At 42.4% G+C, this 18,565-nt stretch overlaps 33 non-coding genes across 33 annotated transcripts; all 33 read right to left on the bottom strand.

Annotated features, from left to right (window-relative positions):
* Window positions 1–193: 193 nt before the first annotated feature.
* On the bottom strand, window positions 194–265 carry TRNAA-UGC (transfer RNA alanine (anticodon UGC)). The gene has a single exon. It is a non-coding gene; the product is annotated as a tRNA-Ala (tRNA).
* A 275-nt stretch (window positions 266–540) lies between these two features.
* Window positions 541–612, bottom strand: TRNAA-UGC (transfer RNA alanine (anticodon UGC)). The gene has a single exon. It is a non-coding gene; the product is annotated as a tRNA-Ala (tRNA).
* A 274-nt stretch (window positions 613–886) lies between these two features.
* On the bottom strand, window positions 887–958 carry TRNAA-CGC (transfer RNA alanine (anticodon CGC)). The gene has a single exon. It is a non-coding gene; the product is annotated as a tRNA-Ala (tRNA).
* A 619-nt stretch (window positions 959–1,577) lies between these two features.
* TRNAA-UGC (transfer RNA alanine (anticodon UGC)) lies at window positions 1,578–1,649 on the bottom strand. The gene has a single exon. It is a non-coding gene; the product is annotated as a tRNA-Ala (tRNA).
* A 275-nt stretch (window positions 1,650–1,924) lies between these two features.
* On the bottom strand, window positions 1,925–1,996 carry TRNAA-UGC (transfer RNA alanine (anticodon UGC)). The gene has a single exon. It is a non-coding gene; the product is annotated as a tRNA-Ala (tRNA).
* Window positions 1,997–2,271: 275 nt separating this feature from the next.
* TRNAA-UGC (transfer RNA alanine (anticodon UGC)) lies at window positions 2,272–2,343 on the bottom strand. The gene has a single exon. It is a non-coding gene; the product is annotated as a tRNA-Ala (tRNA).
* A 274-nt stretch (window positions 2,344–2,617) lies between these two features.
* Window positions 2,618–2,689, bottom strand: TRNAA-CGC (transfer RNA alanine (anticodon CGC)). The gene has a single exon. It is a non-coding gene; the product is annotated as a tRNA-Ala (tRNA).
* A 966-nt stretch (window positions 2,690–3,655) lies between these two features.
* On the bottom strand, window positions 3,656–3,727 carry TRNAA-UGC (transfer RNA alanine (anticodon UGC)). The gene has a single exon. It is a non-coding gene; the product is annotated as a tRNA-Ala (tRNA).
* A 276-nt stretch (window positions 3,728–4,003) lies between these two features.
* Window positions 4,004–4,075, bottom strand: TRNAA-UGC (transfer RNA alanine (anticodon UGC)). The gene has a single exon. It is a non-coding gene; the product is annotated as a tRNA-Ala (tRNA).
* A 273-nt stretch (window positions 4,076–4,348) lies between these two features.
* TRNAA-UGC (transfer RNA alanine (anticodon UGC)) lies at window positions 4,349–4,420 on the bottom strand. Its single transcript has one exon. It is a non-coding gene; the product is annotated as a tRNA-Ala (tRNA).
* A 620-nt stretch (window positions 4,421–5,040) lies between these two features.
* On the bottom strand, window positions 5,041–5,112 carry TRNAA-UGC (transfer RNA alanine (anticodon UGC)). Its single transcript has one exon. It is a non-coding gene; the product is annotated as a tRNA-Ala (tRNA).
* A 273-nt stretch (window positions 5,113–5,385) lies between these two features.
* TRNAA-UGC (transfer RNA alanine (anticodon UGC)) lies at window positions 5,386–5,457 on the bottom strand. The gene has a single exon. It is a non-coding gene; the product is annotated as a tRNA-Ala (tRNA).
* Window positions 5,458–5,731: 274 nt separating this feature from the next.
* Window positions 5,732–5,803, bottom strand: TRNAA-UGC (transfer RNA alanine (anticodon UGC)). Its single transcript has one exon. It is a non-coding gene; the product is annotated as a tRNA-Ala (tRNA).
* Window positions 5,804–6,077: 274 nt separating this feature from the next.
* Window positions 6,078–6,149, bottom strand: TRNAA-UGC (transfer RNA alanine (anticodon UGC)). Its single transcript has one exon. It is a non-coding gene; the product is annotated as a tRNA-Ala (tRNA).
* Window positions 6,150–6,768: 619 nt separating this feature from the next.
* Window positions 6,769–6,840, bottom strand: TRNAA-UGC (transfer RNA alanine (anticodon UGC)). The gene has a single exon. It is a non-coding gene; the product is annotated as a tRNA-Ala (tRNA).
* A 275-nt stretch (window positions 6,841–7,115) lies between these two features.
* Window positions 7,116–7,188, bottom strand: TRNAA-UGC (transfer RNA alanine (anticodon UGC)). Its single transcript has one exon. It is a non-coding gene; the product is annotated as a tRNA-Ala (tRNA).
* Window positions 7,189–7,805: 617 nt separating this feature from the next.
* On the bottom strand, window positions 7,806–7,877 carry TRNAA-UGC (transfer RNA alanine (anticodon UGC)). The gene has a single exon. It is a non-coding gene; the product is annotated as a tRNA-Ala (tRNA).
* A 276-nt stretch (window positions 7,878–8,153) lies between these two features.
* On the bottom strand, window positions 8,154–8,225 carry TRNAA-UGC (transfer RNA alanine (anticodon UGC)). Its single transcript has one exon. It is a non-coding gene; the product is annotated as a tRNA-Ala (tRNA).
* A 273-nt stretch (window positions 8,226–8,498) lies between these two features.
* On the bottom strand, window positions 8,499–8,570 carry TRNAA-UGC (transfer RNA alanine (anticodon UGC)). The gene has a single exon. It is a non-coding gene; the product is annotated as a tRNA-Ala (tRNA).
* Window positions 8,571–8,843: 273 nt separating this feature from the next.
* On the bottom strand, window positions 8,844–8,915 carry TRNAA-UGC (transfer RNA alanine (anticodon UGC)). Its single transcript has one exon. It is a non-coding gene; the product is annotated as a tRNA-Ala (tRNA).
* Window positions 8,916–9,534: 619 nt separating this feature from the next.
* On the bottom strand, window positions 9,535–9,606 carry TRNAA-UGC (transfer RNA alanine (anticodon UGC)). The gene has a single exon. It is a non-coding gene; the product is annotated as a tRNA-Ala (tRNA).
* Window positions 9,607–9,880: 274 nt separating this feature from the next.
* TRNAA-UGC (transfer RNA alanine (anticodon UGC)) lies at window positions 9,881–9,952 on the bottom strand. The gene has a single exon. It is a non-coding gene; the product is annotated as a tRNA-Ala (tRNA).
* A 618-nt stretch (window positions 9,953–10,570) lies between these two features.
* On the bottom strand, window positions 10,571–10,642 carry TRNAA-CGC (transfer RNA alanine (anticodon CGC)). Its single transcript has one exon. It is a non-coding gene; the product is annotated as a tRNA-Ala (tRNA).
* A 617-nt stretch (window positions 10,643–11,259) lies between these two features.
* On the bottom strand, window positions 11,260–11,331 carry TRNAA-UGC (transfer RNA alanine (anticodon UGC)). The gene has a single exon. It is a non-coding gene; the product is annotated as a tRNA-Ala (tRNA).
* A 274-nt stretch (window positions 11,332–11,605) lies between these two features.
* TRNAA-UGC (transfer RNA alanine (anticodon UGC)) lies at window positions 11,606–11,677 on the bottom strand. The gene has a single exon. It is a non-coding gene; the product is annotated as a tRNA-Ala (tRNA).
* Window positions 11,678–11,950: 273 nt separating this feature from the next.
* TRNAA-UGC (transfer RNA alanine (anticodon UGC)) lies at window positions 11,951–12,022 on the bottom strand. Its single transcript has one exon. It is a non-coding gene; the product is annotated as a tRNA-Ala (tRNA).
* Window positions 12,023–12,295: 273 nt separating this feature from the next.
* Window positions 12,296–12,367, bottom strand: TRNAA-UGC (transfer RNA alanine (anticodon UGC)). Its single transcript has one exon. It is a non-coding gene; the product is annotated as a tRNA-Ala (tRNA).
* A 1,769-nt stretch (window positions 12,368–14,136) lies between these two features.
* TRNAA-UGC (transfer RNA alanine (anticodon UGC)) lies at window positions 14,137–14,208 on the bottom strand. Its single transcript has one exon. It is a non-coding gene; the product is annotated as a tRNA-Ala (tRNA).
* A 624-nt stretch (window positions 14,209–14,832) lies between these two features.
* Window positions 14,833–14,905, bottom strand: TRNAA-UGC (transfer RNA alanine (anticodon UGC)). Its single transcript has one exon. It is a non-coding gene; the product is annotated as a tRNA-Ala (tRNA).
* A 618-nt stretch (window positions 14,906–15,523) lies between these two features.
* On the bottom strand, window positions 15,524–15,595 carry TRNAA-UGC (transfer RNA alanine (anticodon UGC)). Its single transcript has one exon. It is a non-coding gene; the product is annotated as a tRNA-Ala (tRNA).
* Window positions 15,596–15,869: 274 nt separating this feature from the next.
* On the bottom strand, window positions 15,870–15,941 carry TRNAA-UGC (transfer RNA alanine (anticodon UGC)). Its single transcript has one exon. It is a non-coding gene; the product is annotated as a tRNA-Ala (tRNA).
* A 1,423-nt stretch (window positions 15,942–17,364) lies between these two features.
* On the bottom strand, window positions 17,365–17,436 carry TRNAA-UGC (transfer RNA alanine (anticodon UGC)). The gene has a single exon. It is a non-coding gene; the product is annotated as a tRNA-Ala (tRNA).
* Window positions 17,437–17,711: 275 nt separating this feature from the next.
* Window positions 17,712–17,783, bottom strand: TRNAA-UGC (transfer RNA alanine (anticodon UGC)). Its single transcript has one exon. It is a non-coding gene; the product is annotated as a tRNA-Ala (tRNA).
* Between the last annotated feature and the right edge of the window lie 782 nt (window positions 17,784–18,565).

Here is an 18,565-nt window from a genome sequence, read left to right as displayed (position 1 = left end):
AACAAAATTGTCTCGTCATTGCTGCCTGATACAGTTTTTTTCATCATTGAGGAAAGCCGCTTATCTCTATAGTCAAAGAAAATGCCAGCGCTGTTCGATGAAATGTATTTCATGATATGCGTACCGGTGACTCGTGGTGCCGTAGTATTACAACAGGCAATAAAAAAAGATCCCGCTAATGTCGAGAGCGCTTTGGAGGTGCCGGGGATTCAACCCGGGACTTCTCACATGCAAAGCGAGCGCTCTACCACTGAGCTACACCCCCTTTACATCTGGAGCACTCATTAACGAGCTTCTTGGTGCTCATCAGCTTGTTAAAACAATAAAATAATCAATTAGTTGAAATAAACAAAATCGTCTCGTCATTGCTGCCTGATACAGTTTTTTTCATCATTGAGGAAAGCCGCTTATCTCTATAGTCAAAGAAAATGGCAGCGCTGTTCGATGAAATGTATTTCATGATATGCGCACCGGTAACTCGTGGTGCCGTAGTATTACAACAGGCAATAAAAAAAGATACCGCTGAAGTCGAGAGCGCTTTGGAGGTGCCGGGGATTGAACCCGAGACTTCTCACATGCAAAGCGAGCACTCTACCACTGAGCTACACCCCCGTTACATCTGGAGCACTCATTAACGAGTTTCTTGGTGCTCATCAGCTTGTTCTAACAATAAAATAATTCAATAGTTGAAATAAACAAAATCATCTCGTCATTGCTGCCTGATACAGTTTTTTCATCATTGAGAAAAGCTGCATATTTCTATAGTCAAAGAAAATGGCAGCGCTGTTCGATGAAATGTATTTCATGATATGCGCACCGGAAACTCGTGTTGCCGTAGTATTACAACAGGCAATAAAGAAAGTTATCGCTAAAGTCGAGAGTGCTTTGGAGGTGCCGGGGATTGAACCCGGGATTTCTGACATGCGAAGCGAGCGCTCTACCACTGAGCTACACCCCCGTTACATCTGGAGCACTCATTAACGAGTTTCTTGGTGCTCATCAGCTTGTTCTAACAATGAAATAATTCAATAGTTGAAATAAACAAAATGTCTCGTCATTGCTGCCTGATACAGTTTTTTCATCATTGAGGAAAGCTGCATGTTTCTATAGTCAAAGAAATTGGCAGCGCTTTTCGATGAAATGTATTTCATGATATGCGCATCGGTAACTCGTGGTGCCGTAGTATTACAACAGGCAATAAAAAAAGATACCGCTAAAGTCGAGAGCGCTTTCGTGGTGCCGGGTTCTGAACCCGGGACTACTCACATGCAAAGCGAGCGCTCTACCACTGAGCTACACCCCCTTTACATCTGGAGCACTCATTAACGAGTTTCTTGGTGCTCATCAGCTTGTTCTAACAATAAAATAATTCAATAGTTGAAATAAACAAAATCATCTCGTCATTGCTGCCTGATACAGTTTTTTCATCATTGAGAAAAGCCGCTTATCTCTATAGTCAAAGAAAATGGCAGCGCTGTTCGATGAAATGCATTTCATGATATGCGTACCGGTGACTCGTGGTGCCGTAGTATTACAACAGGCAATGAAAAAAGATCCCGCTAATGTCGAGAGCGCTTTGGAGGTGCCGGGGATTCAACCCAGGACTTCTCACATGCAAAGCGAGCGCTCTACCACTGAGCTACACCCCCTTTACATCTGGAGCACTCATTAACGAGTTTCTTGGTGATCATCAGCTTGTTAAAACAATAAAATAATCAATAAGTTGAAATAAACAAAATTGTCTCGTCATTGCTGCCTGATACAGTTTTTTTCATCATTGAGGAAAGCCGCTTATCTCTATAGTCAAAGAAAATGCCAGCGCTGTTCGATGAAATGTATTTCATGATATGCGTACCGGTGACTCGTGGTGCCGTAGTATTACAACAGGCAATAAAAAAAGATCCCGCTAATGTCGAGAGCGCTTTGGAGGTGCCGGGGATTCAACCCGGGACTTCTCACATGCAAAGCGAGCGCTCTACCACTGAGCTACACCCCCTTTACATCTGGAGCACTCATTAACGAGCTTCTTGGTGCTCATCAGCTTGTTAAAACAATAAAATAATCAATTAGTTGAAATAAACAAAATCGTCTCGTCATTGCTGCCTGATACAGTTTTTTTCATCATTGAGGAAAGCCGCTTATCTCTATAGTCAAAGAAAATGGCAGCGCTGTTCGATGAAATGTATTTCATGATATGCGCACCGGTAACTCGTGGTGCCGTAGTATTACAACAGGCAATAAAATAAGATACCGCTGAAGTCTAGAGCGCTTTGGAGGTGCCGGGGATTGAACCCGAGACTTCTCACATGCAAAGCGAGCACTCTACCACTGAGCTACACCCCCGTTACATCTGGAGCACTCATTAACGAGTTTCTTGGTGCTCATCAGCTTGTTCTAACAATAAAATAATTCAATAGTTGAAATAAACAAAATCATCTCGTCATTGCTGCCTGATACAGTTTTTTCATCATTGAGAAAAGCTGCATATTTCTATAGTCAAAGAAAATGGCAGCGCTGTTCGATGAAATGTATTTCATGATATGCGCACCGGAAACTCGTGTTGCCGTAGTATTACAACAGGCAATAAAAAAAGTTATCGCTAAAGTCGAGAGTGCTTTGGAGGTGCCGGGGATTGAACCCGGGATTTCTGACATGCGAAGCGAGCGCTCTACCACTGAGCTACACCCCCTTTACATCTGGAGCACTCATTAACGAGTTTCTTGGTGCTCATCAGCTTGTTCTAACAATAAAATAATTCAATAGTTGAAATAAACAAAATCGTCTCGTCATTGCTGCCTGATACAGTTTTTTTCATCATTGAGGAAAGCCGCTTATCTCTATAGTCAAAGAAAATGGCAGCGCTGTTCGATTAAATGTATTTCATGATATGCGCACCGGTAACTCGTGGTGCCGTAGTATTACAACAGGCAATAAAAAAAGATACCGCTAAAGTTGAGAGCGCTTTCGAGGTGCCGGGGTCTGAACCCGGAGCTACTCAAATGCAAAGCGAGCGCTCTACCACTGAGCTACACCCCCGTTAGATCTGGAGCACTCATTAACGAGTTTCTTGGTGCTCAACAGCTTCTCCTAACAATAAAATAATTCAATAGTTGAAATAAACAAAATCATCTCATCATTGCTGCCTGATACAGTTTTTTCATCATTGAGGAAAGCCGCTTATCTCTATAGTCAAAGAAAATGGTAGCGCTGTTTGATGAAATGTATTTCATGATATGCGCACCGGTAACTCGTGGTGCCGTAGTATTACAGCAGGCAATAAAAAAGATACCGCTTAAGTCGAGAGCGCTTTGCAGGTGCCGGAGATTGAACCCGGGACTTCTCACATGCAAAGCGAGCGCTCTACCACTCAGCTACACCCCTGTTACATCTGGGGCACTAATTAACGAGTTTCTTGGTGCTCATCAGCTTGTTCAAACAATAAAATAATTCAATAGTATAAATAAACAAAATCATCTCGTCATTGCTGCCTGATACAGTTTTTTTCATCATTGAGAAAAGCCGCTTATCTCTACAGTCAAAGAAAATGGCAGCGCTGTTCGATGAAATGTATTTCATGATATGCGCACCGGTAACTCGTGGTGCCGTAGTATTACAGCAGGCAATAAAAAAGATACCGCTAAAGTGGAGAGCGCTTGGGAGGTGCCGGAGATTGAACCCGGGACTTCTCACATGCAAAGCGAGCGCTCTACCACTGAGCTACACCCCTGTTACATCTGGAGCACTCATTAACGAGTTTCTTGGTGCTCAACAGCTTCTCCTAACAATAAAATAATTCAATAGTTGAAATAAACAAAATCATCTCGTCATTGCTGCCTGATACAGTTTTTTTTTCATCATTGAGAAAAGTCGCTTATCTCTATTGTCAAAAAAAATGGCAGCGCTGTTCGATGAAATGTATTTCATGATATGCGCACCGGTAACTCGTGGTGCCGTAGTATTGCAACAGGCAATAAAAAAGATACCGCTAAAGTCGAGAGTGCTTTGGAGGAGCCGGGGATTGAACCCGCGACTTCTCACATGCAAAGCGAGCGCTCTACCACTGAGCTACACCCCCGTTACATCTGAAGCACTCATTAACGAGTTTCTTGGTGCTCATCAGCTTCTCCTAACAATAAAATAATTCAATAGTATAAATAAACAAAATCATCTCGTCATTGCTGCCTGATACAGTTTTTTCATCATTGAGAAAAGCCGCTTATCTCTACAGTAAAAAAAAATGGCAGCGCTGTTCGATGAAATGTATTTCATGATATGCGCACCGGTAACTCGTGGTGCCGTAGTAATACAGCAGGCAATAGAAAAGATACCGCTAAAGTGGAGAGCGCTTGGGAGGTGCCGGAGATTGAACCCGGGACTTCTCACATGCAAAGCGAGCGCTCTACCACTGAGCTACACCCCTGTTACATCTGGAGCACTCATTAACGAGTTTCTTGGTGCTCATCAGCTTGTTTCAACAATAAAATAATTCAATAGTTGAAATAAACAAAATCATCTCGTCATTGCTGCCTGATACAGTTTTTTTCATCATTGAGAAAAGTCGCTTATCTCTATAGTCAAAGAAAATGGCAGCGATGTTCGATGAAATGTATTTCATGATATGCGCACCGGTAACTCGTGGTGCCGTAGTATTACAACAGGCAATAAAAAAGATACCGCTAAAGTCGAGAGCGCTTTGGAGGTACTGGGGATTGAGCCCGGGACTTCTCACATGCAAAGCGAGCGCTCTACCACTGACCTACACCCCCGTTACATTTGGAGCACTCATTACCAAGTTTCTTGGTGCTCATTAGCTTGTTCTAACAATAAAATAATTCAATAGTTGAAATGAACAAAATCATCTCGTCATTGCTGCCTGATACCGTTTTTTTCATCATTGAGAAAAGTCGCTTATCTCTATAGTCAAAGAAAATGGCAGCGCTGTTCGATGAAATGTATTTCATGATATGCACACCGGTAACTCGTGGTGCTGAGGTATTACAACAGGCAATAAAAAAGATACCGCTAAAGTCGAGAGTGCTTTGGAGGTGCCGGGGATTGAACCCGGGACTTCTCACATGCAAAGCGAGCGCTCTACCACTGAGCTACACCCCCGTTACATTTGGAGCACTCATTAACGAGTTTCTTGGTGCTCATTAGCTTGTTCAAACAATAAGATAATCAATTAGTTGAAATAAACAAAATCATCTCGTCATTCTGCCTGATACAGTTTTTTCATCATTGAGGAAAGCTGCATATTTCTATAGTCAAAGAAAATGGCAGCGCTGTTCGATGAAATGTATTTAATGATATGCGCACCGGTAACTCGTGGTGCCGTAGTATTACAACAGGCAATAAAAAAAGATACCGCTAAAGTCGAGAGCGCTTTCGAGGTGCCGGGGTCTGAACCCGGGACTACTCACATGCAAAGCGAGCGCTCTACCACTGAGCTACACCCCCTTTACATCTGGAGCACTAATTAACGAGTTTCTTGGTGCTCATCAGCATGTTCTAACAATAAAATAATTCAATAGTTGAAATAAACAAAATCATCTCGTCATTGCTGCCTGATACAGTTTTTTCATCATTGAGAAAAGCCGCTTATCTCTATAGTAAAAAAAAATGGCAGCGCTGTTCAATGAAATGTATTTCATGATATGCGTACCGGTGACTCGTGGTGCCGTAGTATTACAACAGGCAATAAAAAAAGATCCCGCTAATGTCGAGAGCGCTTTGGAGGTGCCGGGGATTCATCCCGGGACTTCTCACATGCAAAGCGAGCGCTCTACCATTGAGCTACACCCCCTTTACATCTGGAGCACTCATTAACGAGTTTCTTGGTGCTCATCAGCTTGTTAAAACAATAAAATAATCAATTAGTTGAAATAAACAAAATCGTCTCGTTATTGCTGCCTGATACAGTTTTTTCATCATTGAGTAAAGCCGCTTATCTCTATAGTCAAAGAAAATGGCAGCGCTGTTCGATGAAATGTATTTCATGATATGCGCACCGGTAACTCGTGGTGCCGTAGTATTACAACAGGCAATAAAAAAAGATACCGCTAAAGTCGAAAGCGCTTTGGAGGTGCCGGGGATTGAACCCGAGACTTCTCACATGCAAAGCGAGCACTCTACCACTGAGCTACACCCCCGTTACATCTGGAGCACTCATTAACGAGTTTCTTGGTGCTCATCAGCTTGTTCTAACAATAAAATAATTCAATAGTTGAAATAAACAAAATCATCTCGTCATTGCTGCCTGATACAGTTTTTCATCATTGAGAAAAGCTGCATATTTCTATAGTCAAAGAAAATGGCAGCGCTGTTCGATGAATAGTATTTCATGATATGCGCACCGGTAACTCGTGGTGCCGTAGTATTACAACAGGCAATAAAAAAAGATACCGCTAAAGTCAAGAGCGCTTTCGAGGTGCCGGTGTCTGAACCCGGGACTACTCACATGCAAAGCGAGCGCTCTACCACTGAGCTACACCCCCGTTACATCTGGAGCACTCATTAACGAGTTTCTTGGTGCTCATCAGCTTCTCCTAACAATAAAAATATTCAATAGTTGAAATAAACAAAATCATCTCGTCATTGCTGCCTGATACAGTTTTTTCATCATTGAGAAAAGCCGCTTATCTCTATAGTCAAAGAAAATGGCAGCGCTGTTCGATGAAATGCATTTCATGATATGCGTACCGGTGACTCGTGGTGCCGTAGTATTACAACAGGCAATGAAAAAAGATCCCGCTAATGTCGAGAGCGCTTTGGAGGTGCCGGGGATTCAACCCAGGACTTTTCACATGCAAAGCGAGCGCTCTACCACTGAGCTACACCCCCTTTACATCTGGAGCACTCATTAACGAGTTTCTTGGTGATCATCAGCTTGTTAAAACAATAAAATAATCAATGAGTGGAAATAAACAAAATCGTCTCGTCATTGCTGCCTGATACAGTTTTTTTCATCATTGTGGAAAGCCGCTTATCTCTATAGTCAAAGAAAATGGCAGCGCTGTTCGATGAAATGTATTTCATGATATGCGCACCGGTAACTCGTGGTGCCGTAGTATTACAACAGGCAATAAAAAAAGATACCGCTAAAGTTGAGAGCGCTTTCGAGGTGCCGGGGTCTGAACCCGGGACTACTCACATGCAAAGCGAGCGCTCTACCACTGAGCTACACCCCCGTTAGATCTGGAGCACTCATTAACGAGTTTCTTGGTGCTCAACAGCTTCTCCTAACAATAAAATAATTCAATAGTTGAAATAAACAAAATCATCTCGTCATTGCTGCCTGATACAGTTTTTTCATCATTGAGGAAAGCCGCTTATCTCTATAGTCAAAGAAAATGGCAGCGCTGTTCGATGAAATGTATTTCATGATATGCGCACCGGTAACTCGTGGTGCCGTAGTATTACAGCAGGCAATAAAAAAGATACCGCTAAAGTCGAGAGCGCTTTGCAGGTGCCGGAGATTGAACTCGGGACTTCTCACATGCAAAGCGAGCGCTCTACCACTCAGCTACACCCCTGTTACATCTGGGCCACTAATTAACGAGTTTCTTGGTGCTCATAAGCTTGTTCAAACAATAAAATAATTCAATAGTATAAATAAACAAAATCATCTCGTCATTGCTGCCTGATACAGTTTTTTCATCATTGAGAAAAGCCGCTTATCTCTACAGTCAAAGAAAATGGCAGCGCTGTTCGATGAAATGTATTTCATGATATGCGCACCGGTAACTCGTGGTGCCGTAGTATTACAGCAGGCAATAAAAAAGATACCGCTAAAGTGGAGAGCGCTTGGGAGGTGCCGGAGATTGAACCCGGGACTTCTCACATGCAAAGCGAGCGCTCTACCACTGAGCTACACCCCTGTTACATCTGGAGCCCTCATTAACGAGTTTCTTGGTGCTCAACAGCTTCTCCTAACAATAAAATTATTCAATAGTTGAAATAAACAAAATCATCTCGTCATTGCTGCCTGATACAGTTTTTTTTCATCATTGAGAAAAGTCGCTTATCTCTATTGTCAAAAAAAAATGGCAGCGCTGTTCGATGAAATGTATTTCATGATATGCGCACCGGTAACTCGTGGTGCCGTAGTATTGCAACAGGCAATAAAAAAGATACCGCTAAAGTCGAGAGTGCTTTGGAGGAGCCGGGGATTGAACCCGCGACTTCTCACATGCAAAGCGAGCGCTCTACCACTGAGCTACACCCCCGTTACATCTGAAGCACTCATTAACGAGTTTCTTGGTGCTCATCAGCTTCTCCTAACAATAAAATAATTCAATAGTATAAATAAACAAAATCATCTCGTCATTGCTGCCTGATACAGTTTTTTCATCATTGAGAAAAGCCGCTTATCTCTACAGTCAAAGAAAATGGCAGCGCTGTTCGATGAAATGTATTTCATGATATGCGCACCGGTAACTCGTGGTGCCGTAGTAATACAGCAGGCAATAGAGAAGATACCGCTAAAGTGGAGAGCGCTTGGGAGGTGCCGGAGATTGAACCCGGGACTTCTCACATGCAAAGCGAGCGCTCTACCACTGAGCTACACCCCTGTTACATCTGGAGCACTCATTAACGAGTTTCTTGGTGCTCATCAGCTTGTTAAAACAATAAAATAATCAATTAGTTGAAATAAACAAAATCGTCTCGTTATTGCTGCCTGATACAGTTTTTTCATCATTGAGTAAAGCCGCTTATCTCTATAGTCAAAGAAAATGGCAGCGCTGTTCGATGAAATGTATTTCATGATATGCGCACCGGTAACTCGTGGTGCCGTAGTATTACAACAGGCAATAAAAAAGATACCGCTAAAGTCGAGAGTGCTTTGGAGGTGCCGGGGATTGAACCCGGGACTTCTCACATGCAAAGCGAGCGCTCTACCACTGAGCTACACCCCCGTTACACTTGGAGCACTCATTAACGAGTTTCTTGGTGCTCATTAGCTTGTTCAAACAATAAGATAATCAATTAGTTGAAATAAACAAAATCATCTCGTCATTCTGCCTGATACAGTTTTTTCATCATTGAGGAAAGCTGCATATTTCTATAGTCAAAGAAAATGGCAGCGCTGTTCGATGAAATGTATTTAATGATATGCGCACCGGTAACTCGTGGTGCCGTAGTATTACAACAGGCAATAAAAAAAGATACCGCTAAAGTCGAGAGCGCTTTCGAGGTGCCGGGGTCTGAACCCGGGACTACTCACATGCAAAGCGAGCGCTCTACCACTAAGCTACACCCCCTTTACATCTGGAGCACTAATTAACGAGTTTCTTGGTGCTCATCAGCATGTTCTAACAATAAAATAATTCAATAGTTGAAATAAACAAAATCATCTCGTCATTGCTGCCTGATACAGTTTTTTCATCATTGAGAAAAGCCGCTTATCTCTATAGTCAAAGAAAATCGCAGCGCTGTTCGATGAAATGTATTTCATGATATGCGTACCGGTGACTCGTGGTGCCGTAGTATTACAACAGGCAATAAAAAAAGATCCCGCTAATGTCGAGAGCGCTTTGGAGGTGCCGGGGATTCAACCCGGGACTTCTCACATGCAAAGCGAGCGCTCTACCACTGAGCTACACCCCCTTTACATCTGGAGCACTCATTAACGAGTTTCTTGGTGCTCATCAGCTTGTTAAAACAATAAAATAATCAATTAGTTGAAATAAACAAAATCGTCTCGTTATTGCTGCCTGATACAGTTTTTTCATCATTGAGTAAAGCCGCTTATCTCTATAGTCAAAGAAAATGGCAGCGCTGTTCGATGAAATGTATTTCATGATATGCGCACCGGTAACTCGTGGTGCCGTAGTATTACAACAGGCAATAAAAAAAGATACCGCTAAATTCGAAAGCGCTTTGGAGGTGCCGGGGATTGAACCCGAGACTTCTCACATGCAAAGCGAGCACTCTACCACTGAGCTACACCCCCGTTACATCTGGAGCACTCATTAACGAGTTTCTTGGTGCTCATCAGCTTGTTCTAACAATAAAATAATTCAATAGTTGAAATAAACAAAATCATCTCGTCATTGCTGCCTGATACAGTTTTTTCATCATTGAGAAAAGCTGCATATTTCTATAGTCAAAGAAAATGGCAGCGCTGTTCGATGAAATGTATTTCATGATATGCGCACCGGTAACTCGTGGTGCCGTAGTATTACAACAGGCAATAAAAAAAGATACCGCTAAAGTCAAGAGCGCTTTCGAGGTGCCGGTGTCTGAACCCGGGACTACTCACATGCAAAGCGAGCGCTCTACCACTGAGCTACACCCCCGTTACATCTGGAGCACTCATTAACGAGTTTCTTGGTGCTCATCAGCTTCTCCTAACAATAAAAATATTCAATAGTTGAAATAAACAAAATCATCTCGTCATTGCTGCTGATACAGTTTTTTCATCATTGAGAAAAGCCGCTTATCTCCATAGTCAAAGAAAATGGCAGCGCTGTTCGATGAAATGTATTTCATGATATGCGCACCGGTAACTCGTGGTGCCGTAGTATTACAACAGGCAATAAAAAAGATACCGCTAAAGTCGAGAGTGCTTTGGAGGTGCCGGGGATTGAACCCGGGACTTCTCACATGCGAAGCGAGCGCTCTACCACTGAGCTACACCTCCGTTACATTTGGAGCACTCATTAACGAGTTTCTTAGTGCTCATCAGCTTGTTCAAACAATAAGATAATCAATTAGTTGAAATAAACAAAATCATCTCGTCATTCTGCCTGATACTGTTTTTTCATCATTGAGGAAAGCTGCATATTTTATAGTCAAAGAAAATGGCAACGATGTTCGATGAAATGTATTTAATGATATGCGCACCGGTAACTCGTGGTGCCGTAGTATTACAACAGGCATTAAAAAAAGATACCGCTAAAGTCGAAAGCGCTTTCGAGGTGCCGGGGTCTTAACCCGGGACTACTCACATGCAAAGCGAGCGCTCTACCACTGAGCTACACCTTCTTTACATCTGGAGCACTCATTAACAAGTTTCTTGGTGCTCATCAGCTTGTTCTAGCAATAAAATAATTCAATGGTTGAAATAAACAAAATCATCTCGTCATTGCTGCCTGATACAGTTTTTTATCTTTGAGAAAAGCCGCTTATCTCTATAGTCAAAGAAAATGGCAGCGCTGTTCGATGAAATGTATTTCATGATATGCGTACCGGTGACTCGTGGTGCCGTAGTATTACAACAGGCAATGAAAAAAGATCCCGCTAATGTCGAGAGCACTTTGGAGGTGCCGGGGATTCAACCCAGGACTTCTCACATGCAAAGCGAGCGCTCTACCACTGAGCTACACCCCCTTTACATCTGGAGCACTCATTAACGAGTTTCTTGGTGCTCATCAGCTTGTTAAAAGAATAAAATAATCAATGTGTTGAAGTAAACAAAATCGTCTCGTCATTGCTGCCTGATACAGTTTTTTTCATCATTGAGGAAAGCCGCTTATCTCTATAGTCAAAGAAAATGGCAGCGCTGTTCGATGAAATGTACTTCATGATATGCGCACCGGTAACTCATGGTGCCGTAGTATTGCAACAGGCAATAAAGAAGATACCGCTAAAGTCGAGAGTGCTTTGGAGGAGCCGGGGATTGAACCCGCGACTTCTCACATGCAAAGCGAGCGCTCTACCACTGAGCTACACCCCCGTTACATCTGAGGCACTCATTAACGAGTTTCTTGGTGCTCATCAGCTTCTCCTAACAATAAAATAATTCAATAGTATAAATAAACAAAATCATCTCGTCATTGCTGCCTGATACAGTTTTTTCATCATTGAGAAAAGCCGCTTATCTCTACAGTCAAAGAAAATGGCAGCGCTGTTCGATGAAATGTATTTCATGATATGCGCACCGGTAACTCGTGGTGCCGTAGTAATACAGCAGGCAATAGAAAAGATACCGCTAAAGTGGAGAGCGCTTGGGAGGTGCCGGAGATTGAACCCGGGACTTCTCACATGCAAAGCGAGCGCTCTACCACTGAGCTACACCCCTGTTACATCTGGAGCACTCATTAACGAGTTTCTTGGTGCTCATCAGCTTGTTTCAGCAATAAAATAATTCAATAGTTGAAATAAACAAAATCATCTCGTCATTGCTGCCTGATACAGTTTTTTCATCACTGAGAAAAGTCGCTTATCTCTATAGTCAAAGAAAATGGCAGCGATGTTCGATGAAATGTATTTCATGATATGCGCACCGGTAACTCGTGGTGCCGTAGTATTACAACAGGCAATAAAAATGATACCGCTAAAGTCGAGAGCGCTTTGGAGGTACTGGGGATTGAGCCCGGGACTTCTCACATGCAAAGCGAGCGCTCTACCACTGAGCTACACCCCCGTTACATTTGGAGCACGCATTACAGAGTTTCTTGGTGCTCATTAGCTTGTTCTAACAATAAAATAATTCAATGGTTGAAATAAACAAAATCATCTCGTCATTGCTGCCTGATACAGTTTTTTCATCATTGAGAAAAGCCGCTTATCTCTACAGTCAAAGAAAATGGCAGCGCTGTTCGATGAAATGTATTTCATGATATGCGCACCGGTAACTCGTGGTGCCGTAGTAATACAGCAGGCAATAGAAAAGATACCGCTAAAGTGGAGAGCGCTTGGGAGGTGCCGGAGATTGAACCCGGGACTTCTCACATGCACAGCGAGCGCTCTACAACTGAGCTACACCCCTGTTACATCTGGGGCACTCATTAACGAGTTTCTTGGTGCTCATCAGCTTGGTCAAACAATAAAATATTCAATTAGTTGAAATAAACAAAATTGTCTCGTCATTGCTGCCTGATACAGTTTTTTTCATCATTGAGGAAAGCCGCTTATCTCTATAGTCAAAGAAAATGGCAGCGCTGTTCGATGAAATGTATTTCATGATATGCGCACCGGTAACTCGTGGTGCCGTAGTATTAAAGCAGGAAATAAAAAAGATACCGCTAAAGTCGAGAGCAATTTGCAGGTGCCGGGGATTGAACCCGGGACTTCTCACATGCAAAGCGAGCGCTCTACCACTGAGCTACACCCTTTTTTCTTTCTTTATTGCCTGTTTACATACAACATTCACAAACATATATACATCCCCCGTTACATCTGGAGCACTCATTAACGAGTTTCTTGGTGCTCATCAGCTTGTTTCAACAATAAAATAATTCAATAGTTGAAATAAACAAAATCATCTCGTCATTGTTGCCTGATACAGTTTTTTTCATCATTGAGGAAAGCCGCTTATCTCTATAGTCAAAGAAAATGGCAGCGCTGTTCGATGAAATGTATTTCATGATATGCGCACCGGTAACTAGTGGTGCCGTAGTATTACAGCAGGCAATAAAAAAGATACCGCTAAAGTCGAGAGCGCTTTCCAGGTGCCGGAGATTGAGCCCGGGACTTCTCACATGCAAAGCGAGCGCTCTACCACTGAGCTACACCCTTTTTCTTTCTTTATTGCCTGTTTACATACAACATTCACAAACATATATACATCCCCCGTTACATCTGGAGCACTCATTAACGAGTTTCTTGGTGCTCATCAGCTTGTTCAAACAATAAGATAATCAATTAGTTGAAATAAACAAAATCATCTCGTCATTCTGCCTGATACAGTTTTTTCATCATTTAGGAAAGCTGCATATTTTATAGTCAAAGAAAATGGCAACGATGATCGATGAAATGTATTTAATGATATGCGCACCGGTAACTCGTGGTGCCGTAGTATTACAACAGGCAATAAAAAAAGATACCGCTAAAGTCGAAAGCGCTTTCGAGGTGCCGGGGTCTGAACCCGGGAGTACTCACATGCTAAGCGAGCACTCTACCACTGAGCTACACCCCCTTTACATCTGGAGCACTCATTAACGAGTTTCTTGGTGCTCATCAGCTTGTTCTAACAATAAAATAATTCAATAGTTGAAATAAACAAAATCATCTTGTCATTGCTGCCTGATACAGTTTTTTCATTATTGAGAAAAGCCGATTATCTCTATAGTCAAAGAAAATGGCAGCGCTGTTCGATGAAACGTATTTTATGATATGCGCACCGGTGACTCGTGGTGCCGTTGTATTACAACAGGCAATGAAAAAAAGATCCCGCTAACGTCGAGAGCGCTTTGGAGGTACCGGGGATTCAACCCAGGACTTCTCACATGCAAAGCGAGTGCTCTACCACTGAGCTACACCCCCTTTACATCTGGAGCACTCATTAACGAGTTTCTTGGTGATCATCAGCTTGTTAAAACAATAAAATAATCAATAAGTTGAAATAAACAAAATCGTCTCGTCATTGCTGCCTGATACAGTTTTTTTCATCATTGAGGAAAGCCGCTTATCTCTATAGTCAAAGAAAATGGCAGCGCTGTTCGATGAAATGTATTTCATGATATGCGTACCGGTGACTCGTGGTGCCGTAGTATTACAACAGGCAATGAAAAAAGATCCCGCTAATGTCGAGAGCGCTTTGGAGGTGCCGGGGATTCAACCCAGAACTTCTCACATGCAAAGCGAGCGCTCTACACTGAGCTACACCCCCTTTACATCTGGAGCACTCATTAACGAGTTTCTTGGTGATCATCAGCTTGTTAAAACAATAAAATAATCAATAAGTTGAAATAAACAAAATCGTCTCGTCATTGCTGCCTGATACAGTTTTTTTCATCATTGAGGAAAGCCGCTTATCTCTATAGTCAAAAAAAAAAATGGCAGCGCTGTTCGATGAAATGTATTTCATGATATGCGCACCGGTAACTCGTGGTGCCGTAGTATTACAACAGGCAATAAAAAAAGATACCGCTAAAGTTGAGAGCGCTTTCGAGGTGCCGGGGTCTGAACCCGGGACTACTCACATGCAAAGCGAGCGCTCTACCACTGAGCTACACCCCCGTTAGATCTGGAGCACTCATTAACGAGTTTCTTGGTGCTCAACAGCTTCTCCTAACAATAAAATAATTCAATAGTTGAAATAAACAAAATCATCTCGTCATTGCTGCCTCATACAGTTTTTTCATCATTGAGGAAAGCCGCTTATCTCTATAGTCAAAGAAAATGGCAGCGCTGTTCGATGAAATGTATTTCATGATATGCGCACCGGTAACTCGTGGTGCCGTAGTATTACAGCAGGCAATAAAAAAGATACCGCTAACGTCGAGAGCGCTTTGCAGGTGCCGGAGATTGAACCCGGGACTTCTCACATGCAAAGCGAGCGCTCTACCACTCAGCTACACCCCTGTTACATCTGGGGCACGAATTAACGAGTTTCTTGGTGCTCATCAGCATGTTCTAACAATAAAATAATTCAATAGTTGAAATAAACAAAATCATCTCGTCATTGCTGCCTGATACAGTTTTTTCATCATTGAGATAAGCCGCTTATCTCTATAGTCAAAGAAAATGGCAGCGCTGTTCGATGAAATGTATTTCATGATATGCGTACCGGTGACTCGTGGTGCCGTAGTATTACAACAGGCAATAAAAAAAGATCCCGCTAATGTCGAGAGCGCTTTGGAGGTGCCGGGGATTCAACCCGGGACTTCTCACATGCAAAGCGAGCGCTCTACCACTGAGCTACACCCCCTTTACATCTGGAGCACTCATTAACGAGTTTCTTGGTGCTCATCAGCTTGTTAAAACAATAAAATAATCAATTAGTTGAAATAAACAAAATCGTCTCGTCATTGCTGCCTTATACAGTTTTTTCATCATTGAGTAAAGCCGCTTATCTCTATAGTCAAAGAAAATGGCAGCGCTGTTCGATGAAATGTATTTCATGATATGCGCACCGGTAACTCGTGGTGCCGTAGTATTACAACAGGCAATAAAAAAAGATACCGCTAAAGTCGAAAGCGCTTTGGAGGTGCCGGGGATTGAACCCGAGACTTCTCACATGCAAAGCGAGCACTCTACCACTGAGCTACACCCCCGTTACATCTGGAGCACTCATTAACGAGTTTCTTGGTGCTCATCAGCTTGTTCTAACAATAAAATAATTCAATAGTTGAAATAAACAAAATCATCTCGTCATTGCTGCCTGATACAGTTTTTTCATCATTGAGAAAAGCTGCATATTTCTATAGTCAAAGAAAATGGCAGTGCTGTTCGATGAAATGTATTTCATGATATGCGCACCGGTAACTCGTGGTGCCGTAGTATTAAAGCAGGAAATAAAAAAGATACCGCTAAAGTCGAGAGCACTTTGCAGGTGCCGGGGATTGAACCCGGGACTTCTCACATGCAAAGCGAGCGCTCTACCACTGAGCTACACCCTTTTTTCTTTCTTTATTGCCTGTTTACATACAACATTCACAAACATATATACATCCCCCGTTACATCTGGAGCACTCATTAACGAGTTTCTTGGTGCTCATCAGCTTGTTTCAACAATAAAATAATTCAATAGTTGAAATAAAAAAAATCATCTCGTCATTGCTGCCTGATACAGTTTTTTTCATCATTGAGGAAAGCCGCTTATCTCTATAGTCAAAGAAAATGGCAGCGCTGTTCGATGAAATGTATTTCATGATATGCGCACCGGTAACTAGTGGTGCCGTAGTATTACAGCAGGCAATAAAAAAGATACCGCTAAAGTCGAGAGCGCTTTCCAGGTGCCGGAGATTGAGCCCGGGACTTCTCACATGCAAAGCGAGCGCTCTACCACTGAGCTACACCCTTTTTCTTTCTTTATTGCCTGTTTACATACAACATTCACAAACATATATACATCCCCCGTTACATCTGGAGCACTCATTAACGAGTTTCTTGGTGCTCATCAGCTTGTTCAAACAATAAGATAATCAATTAGTTGAAATAAGCAAAATCATCTCGTCATTCTGCCTGATACAGTTTTTTCATCATTGAGGAAAGCTGCATATTTTATAGTCAAAGAAAATGGCAACGATGTTCGATGAAATGTATTTAATGATATGCGCACCGGTAACTCGTGGTGCCGTAGTATTACAACAGGCAATAAAAAAAGATACCGCTAAAGTCGAAAGCGCTTTCGAGGTGCCGGGGTCTGAACCCGGGAGTACTCACATGCTAAGCGAGCACTCTACCACTGAGCTACACCCCCTTTACATCTGGAGCACTCATTAACGAGTTTCTTGGTGCTCATCAGCTTGTTCTAACAATAAAATAATTCAATAGTTGAAATAAACAAAATCATCTTGTCATTGCTGCCTGATACAGTTTTTTCATTATTGAGAAAAGCCACTTATCTCTATAGTCAAAGAAAATGGCAGCGCTGTTCGATGAAACGTATTTTATGATATGCGCACCGGTGACTCGTGGTGCCGTAGTATTACAACAGGCAATGAAAAAAAGATCCCGCTAACGTCGAGAGCGCTTTGGAGGTACCGGGGATTCAACCCAGGACTTCTCACATGCAAAGCGAGTGCTCTACCACTGAGCTACACTCCCTTTACATCTGGAGCACTCATTAACGAGTTTCTTGGTGATCATCAGCTTGTTAAAACAATAAAATAATCAATAAGTTGAAATAAACAAAATCGTCTCGTCATTGCTGCCTGATACAGTTTTTTTCATCATTGAGGAAAGCCGCTTATCTCTATAGTCAAAGAAAATGGCAGCGCTGTTCGATGAAATGTATTTCATGATATGCGTACCGGTGACTCGTGGTGCCGTAGTATTACAACAGGCAATGAAAAAAGATCCCGCTAATGTCGAGAGCGCTTTGGAGGTGCCGGGGATTCAACCCAGAACTTCTCACATGCAAAGCGAGCGCTCTACCACTGAGCTACACCCCCTTTACATCTGGAGCACTCATTAACGAGTTTCTTGGTGATCATCAGCTTGTTAAAACAATAAAATAATCAATAAGTTGAAATAAACAAAATCGTCTCGTCATTGCTGCCTGATACAGTTTTTTTCATCATTGAGGAAAGCCGCTTATCTCTATAGTCAAAAAAAATGGCAGCGCTGTTCGATGAAATGTATTTCATGATATGCGCACCGGTAACTCGTGGTGCCGCAGTATTACAACAGGCAATAAAAAAAGATACCGCTAAAGTTGAGAGCGCTTTCGAGGTGCCGGGGTCTGAACCCGGGACTACTCACATGCAAAGCGAGCGCTATACCACTGAGCTACACCCCCGTTAGATCTGGAGCACTCATTAACGAGTTTCTTGGTGCTCAACAGCTTCTCCTAACAATAAAATAATTCAATAGTTGAAATAAACAAAATCATCTCGTCATTGCTGCCTCATACAGTTTTTTCATCATTGAGGAAAGCCGCTTATCTCTATAGTCAAAGAAAATGGCAGCGCTGTTCGATGAAATGTATTTCATGATATGCGCACCGGTAACTCGTGGTGCCGTAGTATTACAGCAGGCAATAAAAAAGATACCGCTAAAGTCGAGAGCGCTTTGCAGGTGCCGGAGATTGAACCCGGGACTTCTCACATGCAAAGCGAGCGCTCTACCACTCAGCTACACCCCTGTTACATCTGGGGCACTAATTAACGAGTTTCTTGGTGCTCATCAGCATGTTCTAACAATAAAATAATTCAATAGTTGAAATAAACAAAAT

This window comes from Rhipicephalus microplus, chromosome 3 (genome assembly GCF_043290135.1).
Source record: "Rhipicephalus microplus isolate Deutch F79 chromosome 3, USDA_Rmic, whole genome shotgun sequence".
Classification (NCBI taxonomy): Eukaryota; Metazoa; Arthropoda; class Arachnida; order Ixodida; family Ixodidae; genus Rhipicephalus; species Rhipicephalus microplus.
Note: the sequence above shows the minus strand (reverse complement) of the source record. Positions and strands in the feature narration are given on the sequence as shown.